Raw genomic sequence first — 8,231 nt, 5'->3', positions numbered from 1 at the left:
AACTCCATGAGATCACTATTCTCATGACCATTTCACATAAGAAGAAACTGAGTCCCAGAAAAATTAAATACATTGTTCAAGATCCTTAGCAATTTGGTGCAGAATTAGGACTTAGAATCAGATTTCTTGACTCCAGAATTTGTCCATGCTTACATGAATTCTTTTTTTTTTTTTTTTTTTTTTTTAGAGAGAGGGAGAGCACGCACATCAGTGGAGGAGGGAGAGGGAGAGAGAGAGGGTCTTACACAGGCGCCTCAGAGCCTGACGTGGGGCTGGATCTCATGACCCTGAGATCATGACCTGAGCCGAAATCAAGAGTTGGACACTTAACTGACTGAGCCACCCAGGTGCCTCTATAATAATTCTTCCCCCATCCCCTCCCTCCTGACCCTCTCCAGGAAAGAGGAAAAATTCTAGAGGCCCAGCCCCTGAAGGAATGTAGTTCTTCACATGCCTCAAAAGAGTAAGGGCCAGAGTTTGCTAAAAGTTGGAGGAGCCTCCCCTACATAACTTGGCTGTGGAGTCATCAAAATTATGCCTGTGACTCAGACAGCAGCTCCAGACACTGCATCAGCCCCTTTCCGAAGCTGGAACCAATTTTCTCCTCCCCTTAAGGCTGCTCCTTGCCTGGTATCTTTCTTCCTCTCTCCCAGCCTGCTTTGATGTTTCTCTATAGCCAGAGGGTGAGTCTCCTCTGCCACTAAGGTCATCTCCTTTCTCTTAAAGGTCTCACTGTGGCTCACCTTGTCTCATAGACAACGAGAAATGGCTCTATGCCTGCTGAATAAACATGAGACCTCCTCAGAGCCAGAAATCTGGTTTCTTCTCTTGAAAGCGACAGGAAACCCAACCCAAAAGAGCAGAAGCAAAAAGGGATTGATCGGCTTCTGTTAGCAAGAAGTTGAGAACAGGGCTGTATACCACATAAGGATTGCCCTCGGCTGTGGGTCACAGAAACGCGATTCCAAAAGGTTGTATTTCACTTGGCAAAGCACTGGGCCGTCTTGGGATGCTGCAGAGTAGAAGTCCACGGTGCTGCCACAGCTGCTTGGGTCAGCCAGCCCTGGTGGCCCGCACACTCCCGTCTGCAACCCCAGAAGAAAGGGGACAACGGACGAAGTCTCCCTGCACAGGCTTCCCCAGAAGCCCCAGGCACTGACTTATGCTGCAGGTCGTTGGCCAGAAGCAGGTCACATGGCCTCCCTGCACTGCCACGGAGTCTAGGAAGTGGAGTATTTGGGGTTGGACATAGAGCTCCCTGAGCAAAACTGAGGGTCTGTTGATGAGTCAGCAAAAGAGCAGACAAGTCACGGCGTCTGCCCCAGGCCGGTTTAGGGGCCCAGGCCAATGTCCCAGGGCCAATCTCTATCTCTGTCTCTGTCTCTCTCCACTTTGTCCTCCTTCACGTGGGCTTCTTGCTCATGCAGGCCTCCGTGTGAGCTCAGGAAGGCTGCCGCTACTTTTGGATCTGACCTCCACTCCTAGTCCAGCCCAGGAGGAAAAGGCCAGATTCTGTGTTGCATTCCACCTCGTGTTCCTCCCTGAAACTGTTCCTGCGGCCGTGGAGAATGGGATGGCTTAGCCTAGTCTCATGCTCTTTTTTTAAAGCTGGACTAAGAGTGCAGGAGAAGGTATTACCCGAGAAGGAAATGAAGGCGTAGTTCCCAGAGAAGTGGAAATGGATGCTGGTGGCCCCAAATCAAACCCAACAAATCATAAACAAATATTCTCCTGCCAAACCTCAGCATCCTTATGTTCAGAGATTCTTAAATCATGAAGGTGTGGGAGAGATTCCTAAACATTTGATTAAAATTTCATGTTTTAGATCAGTGGTTCTCAAAGTGTGGTCCAGGGTACCTGGGGGTCCGTTTGAAGGTCCAAACTATTTTCATACTACTACTAAGATGTTGTTTGCCTTTTTTATTCTCCTGCTCTCACAAGTGTCCAGTGGAGTTTTCCAGAGGTTACGTGACACGCAGCTCTGACACCTGATAGGTTTGCACATTCTTGTGTTTTAAAAAAGATCTTAGCTTGAATTTCGAATGCAGTAAATATTGATGTTTATAGCCCACTAAATGAAAGTTCTTTAAGGGCCACAATAATTTTTAAGAAAATAAAGGGGTCCTGAGACCAAAGGTTTGAGAACCATTGTGAAGGGTAGCAGAACACACCACCCCACATCACTGTGGCCTATTTTGAAGTAGCATATTTCTGCTACCCTTTAATGTTTTAGATATTTAGTTTACTTGAAAATCTCAAATAAGACACTCTTAAATCTTAAGTAAAGTCACATAAGTTGTTTTTTTTTTAAGATTTTATTTATTTATTTGACAAAGAGAAAGAGAACTTAAGCAGGCAGAGGGAGAGGGAGAAGCAGGCTCCTTACTGAGCAGGAAACCCGCCCTGGGGCTCAATCCCAGGACCCTGGGATCATGACCCAAGCCGAAGGCAAAAGTCCAACCAACTGAGCCACCCAGGCATCCCTACATAACAAGTTTTACCACATTCTAGGCCCTCATCGGTTAACTTTTCCCATCAGTCAGGTTTAACTGCAAGTGACAGAAAACCAAAAGTAGCAATGTCTTATGTAAAAATTTGTCTTGCTCTCATATAAACAAAATGTGGAAGAAAGTGATCAAGGGCTAGGACAGTGGCTCCATGATCACAACCACCTAGATTTACTCTATTTTGTTGCTCTGCCACACTCAGCTTGGGGGTTAAACCTCATGTTCCAGATAGCTGCTTAAACTCCACCCACCCCAATTACATTCTGTCAGCAAGACGTTTCCAGAAATTGCATATGGTACCACTGCTTATACTCTTTTGGCCAGAACATAGTCATGCGGCCTACCCGCAAAGGAGTCTGAAAAATTCAGTTTTTCAAATTCAGTTTGTCATATACCCAGTTAAAATCGGAGTTTTTATTCCCAAGAAAGAAAAGTATATAAAATATCAGGGGTCAGCTATGAAGTTAACTTGTTTGTGCAGACCGTGGAATAAAATTTCTCCTCTATTCCCTGTTTAATTGCAAAATATCCTCTGTTTCAAAGCGAGCTGTTTAAAAATGGTGACCATTTTCAACTATATCTATTATCTCTTCAAGTTGGTATTTTTCTCAATATCAGAACAATAAATTATTGTTCAGTGAATTGGCTGCTGAAGCTGATTCAAGTCTGCAATTGTCATCCAAAACCCAGCTTCAGTTTCAAGTTTTTGTGATCATCAATGCCTATTCTTCTCTTTGGCTGGTTTTAAAACAAAAATAAAGCAATATGTTTAAAATCATAAAATAAACTTATTTTGAAAAAAACACTACTTTTATTTATTTTTATAATGCGATCCTGTGTCTAATTTCATTTGGAATTGGGACATATTATTAATGAATTTGATAACAATGATCTTCTGAAGGTCCCAGGGCAGAAGATGTATTTTGCCTAGCTTTCACTGTATTCTGAAGCATTTTACACTTGATCTTAGCCAAAAGGCCAAGAAGTGATGTATTCTTAAGCATTTTGAATTTGAATGGCTTGAGATAGGCCAGGTATTCTCAGCTTTACCACAGGCTCCACCCCACCCTTGTGAGTTAAACTTCCTACTTACAAAATCTTAAGGTTTGCCTGATTTCTGGAGGCAAATGAAATGCCTATCAGATTATAACACAGAAGGGACTTGCCTGAAGTCCAACAAGGAGGGCTGCCTGGCTGGCTCAGTGGGTAGAGCATGTGACTCTTGATCTCAGGGTCATGAGGTGGGCATAGAGCTTACTAAAAAAAAGAAAGAAAAAAAAAAGTAATAGTAAAAAAAAAAAAAAAAGAAGAAGAAAGAAAGAAACAGTTAAAGTCCAGCAAGGATTTGTTGAACTTGGGAGAAACCAAGAAGTGGGTAAGTGTTCTTACAGAGAGTAATCACAAAGTATGAATCAGGCACAGGTCACATAAAAAGATAATGGTGGTGGTTGAGGTCAGGTGTTGGAGAGTTTTGGAGGTGAGCTGAGAATACTGGTCTTGACCACGTGGGTGATGAAAAAACCACTGATGTTGGAATTTCAGAGTTTAGAATTGTTAGGGAGTTTCTGGGGAGTGCCTCTTTAAATCCAAGGTAAAATAATCTGTTCTGGGAAGGAGAGTAGAGCACTTTTTTAAAACAAGGCAGATAGGACCAGGTTAGTACTAATGGAGAGAAGGGCTAGGTGTGTCTGCCCAAGGGACTGGGAAAGTCTTCGAGAAAAACAATGGGGCAGATCTAGCCCAGCATCTGCAGGGATGGCCATTAGTATTTTAATGAACACACATAAACAAGAATTTGATTGGTTTCTTGAGAGTTCTTTTTTTTTTTAATTTATTTATTTGTCAGAGAAAGAGAGAGAGCGCGTGCACAAGCAGGGTGAGCAGCAGGCTCCCTGCAGAGCAAGGAGCCCGATGCAGGACTTGATCCCAGGACTCTGGGATCATGACCTGAGCCGAAGGCAGACGCTTAACCGACTGAGCCACCCAGGTGTCCAGGTTTCTTAAGAGTTCTAAGCAAAGTTGCTTGGGCATTCAACCTAGAGAATGACTCAGGAACCATAAATTGAATGAGCAAAGGCACGGTTTGCTGGGTCCTCTGGGGAGTCTGGGAGCAGGGGTCACAGATAATCAACAAGAAGGTCACCCTCCAGGGCAAGCCTAGGAGCTGCTTTCTGGGTCTGCTGAGCTGGACTGGGTGGACAAGGGGTACTGAAACCACTGCCTTTTACTGAGCCTTTTTCATGCACCAGGCATTGTGCTAAGCCTTTTACGTGAATTATCTCCCCGAATCTTCTTAACTGCTATATGGGGATAGATAGCATTATCCCTATAATACAGAGAATAAAACTGAAATTGAGAGGCTAACAAATTTTTTTTGGACTGATTCCTCTTGATGGGGTTAGTTAAAAAGCATAACTGGATTTCTTTCTTTCTTTTTTTTTTTTTTAAATTTTATGTATTTATTTGACAGAGAGAGACACAGCGAGAGAGGGAACACAAGCAGGGGGAGTGGGAGAGGGAGAAGCAGGCCTCCCGCCGAGCAGGGAGCCCGATGCAGGGCTCGATCCCAGGACCCTGGGATCATGACCTGAGCCAAAGGCAGACGCCTAACGACTGAGCCACGCAGGCGCCCCATAACTGGATTTCTTTATGTTGTCTCTTCTCAGAGGAAATAGGAAAATTCCCTATGTTTATTCTAGTACTCAGTTAGATAGGAAGGGCAGTGGGGCTTGACTCCTTCTCCAGTCACAGCACCCTGATTTTCCCCTGGGGGACCCCTCCTCCCACTGCTAGCACCTGTGGGGATGGGAAGGCCCTTCCCCAGCTGCAGGACCAGAATGCCCCTCAGTGTGGCCGATCTGAGCATCGCATGCCCTGGTGGCAAGGAGGCTACAGCTGCTCCCTCAGCTGTTCAGAAGTGCAGGCGGTCTGGGGAGGAGGTCAGGACATTGAGAAGGCAGGAGCTCTGGGAGAAAACGGCCTCATATTCCTTCCAAAATGTACCACTAGGCCAGTGTCTATTTTCAGAAGAGCTAACATATGGGGCGCCTGGGTGGCTCAGTTGGTTAAGCAGCTGCCTTCGGCTCAGGTCATGATCCCAGGGTTCTGGGAGCCTGCTTCTCCTTCTGCCTGCCGCTCCGCCTGCTTGTGCTCTCTCTCTCTCTCTGACAAATAAATAAATAAAATCTAAAAAAAAAAAAAAGGAGCTAACATGCTCTTGGCAATGGCGGATTGCAGCTAGACCATGAGGTGCATCTGGGAAAGCAGGCACTAAGCCCAGGTGCATCGCAGCATAAAGCACAGTGCACAGTAAGTGTTTAGGAGATGATTGCCGGTCAACTGAATGTGCTGTTAGACACCTTGATCACTTACTGAATCACAGCTTGACCTGATTGGAGAGATCCCGGAGGTCCTGGAGTCTGATGACTCTCATCTCGCGGAAGAAGAAACCAAGGCAAGGGGATTCCCGGTGAGACCAGCACCGAGTGAGAATTGGGTCCTGGGCCTCCCGCCCCTTGGTCCAGGGCTGGCTTTATAACACCAGAGCTTCTCAAGGTCAGAGTTTGCCACATTTTGTTCCCAAGGGTATTTTAGCATGAAATTGCACGGAATCCACAGATAAGGAAATTATCTCCCTTTAAAATCTTTTCCAAGCCTTCCAATCACATCAAGGAGAAAAGTCTTAGTTTGGAGCTATTGAATTGCTAACACCTTTCTAGCACTTGCTAAGCGTTGTTTTAACAGCAAGGGAGTCAACCTTAGGCTAAGAGCCTTCACAAGCAACAGAATTTAATTTAATATTGTTATCTTAAAGTTTCATGGAAATATTCAAGCATGCTTCAAAGCAAAGAGAATAATCTCTAACCTCCCATGTGCCCATCACCCGACTTCAATGACTCTCCACATTTTATCAAGGTTATGTTACGTACCAACTCCGTCACACAGTTTTTCAGGAATATTTCAAAACAAATCTCATACATGATATCATTACACCCATAAATAGTTCAGTATGTGTCGCTAGCAGATAAGGACTTTCTTTTCAAACTCGCTACAATTTCTCAGCTCACCTAACACTGTTGAAAGTAACTTATTATTTTTTTTAAAGATTTTATTTATTTATTTGACAGAGAGAGAGAGAAAGCGAGAGCAGGAACACAAGCAGGGGGAGTGGGAGAGGGAGAAGCAGGCTTCCAGCTGAGCAGGGAGCCCGATGCGGGGCTCGATCCCAGGACCCTGGGATCACGACCCGAACCGAAGCAGATGCCTAATGACTGAGCCACCCAGGCGCCCTGAAAGTAACTTCTTAATATCACCCAATACCCAGCCTATGTTCAAATTTTCCAGATTCTCAAAAATGTTTATTTACATTTGGTTGATGTGATTAAGATACAAAGAAACCCACACACTACACTTTATTCTTTTTTTTTTAAGATTTTATATATTTTATTTAGAGAAAGAGAGAGCATGCAAGCAGGGGGAGGGCCAGAGGGAGAGGGAGAGAGAGAATCCCAAGCGGACTCCCTGCTGAGCGCGGAGCCCGACCTGGGGCTCTATCCTACAACCCCAAGATCATGACCTGGGCTGAAATCAAGAGTCGGACCCTCAACTAACTGAGCCACCCAGGCGCCCCTACACTTTCTTCTTATGTCTCATTTAATCTACTGGAGTTCCTCCCGGCCACACATTGCGCCCCCCCCACCTCTTTTCATGCCATTTATTTAATAAAGATACTATGTATTTATCCTGTAGAATTTCCCACATTCTTGATTTGCCTGGTCGGATACTTGTGGTGATTTTATTTTATTATTATTTTAAAGATTTTATTTTTAAGTAATCTCCACACCGAACATGGGGCTTAAACTCACAACCCTGAGACCAAGAGTTGCATGCTTTATGGACTGAGCTAGCCAGGTGCCCCTTGTGGTAATTTTAAATATGTTCCTCTATCCCTTTGTATTTCTTGTAGAGTCAGATTCAGATGGGTACTGAAAGTGGCTCCTGAGGAACAGAATCTTAAAGATGGGTTTTCTGAGTTGATTTTCTGGTTGGATTAGATTTAAAGGCACTCATGACCTTGTTTCCAGGCTAAAGGGGATACCTGTAGTCCATGGAATGTGGTGGCAAAACAGTTACTCAAACTATTAGCTACAGATTGCTATAATCAAGTACCTGTAGAAGGCAAGGCTCTGAGCGACTGAGCATTTGCTGTCCTACAATGTCTTAGAATAAGGAATGTAATGCAGTGGATTGGTTTCTTCTAAGGGTGCTAAAAAAGGGAGGAAAAGAAAATCCTGAGCTCAGGGCTGCTGATTTCCCAGCTCAGATGACTGGAGGCTTTCATTTAACTTTTTATTTTATTTTATTTTATTTTATTTTATTTTATTTTATTTTAATTTTTTTATTGTTATGTTAATCCCCATACATTACATCATTAGTTTTAGATATAGTGTTCCATGATTCATTGTTTGTGCATAACACCCAGTGCTCCATGCAGAACGTGCCCTCCTCAATACCCATCACCAGGCTAACCCATCCTCCCACCCCCCTCCCCTCTAGAACCCTCAGTTTGTTTTTCAGAGTCCATTGTCTCTCATGGTTCTTCTCCCCCTCCGATTTCCCCCCCTTCATTCTTCCCCTCCTGCTACATTCTTCTTCTTCTTTTTTTCTTTCTCAACATATATTGCATTATTTGCTTCAGAGGTACAGATCTGAGATTCAACAGTC

The 8,231-nt window shown here is 44.2% G+C and overlaps 1 protein-coding gene across 1 annotated transcript in view; it reads right to left on the bottom strand.

The window, feature by feature from the left end:
* Window positions 1-8,231, bottom strand: part of SLC36A1 (solute carrier family 36 member 1) — a 275,737-nt gene that overhangs the window by 30,748 nt on the left and 236,758 nt on the right. The window lies entirely within an intron of this gene.

The sequence above is a fragment of the Halichoerus grypus genome, chromosome 2 (assembly GCF_964656455.1).
Source record: "Halichoerus grypus chromosome 2, mHalGry1.hap1.1, whole genome shotgun sequence".
NCBI classification, from domain to species: Eukaryota; Metazoa; Chordata; class Mammalia; order Carnivora; family Phocidae; genus Halichoerus; species Halichoerus grypus.
Note: the sequence above shows the minus strand (reverse complement) of the source record. Positions and strands in the feature narration are given on the sequence as shown.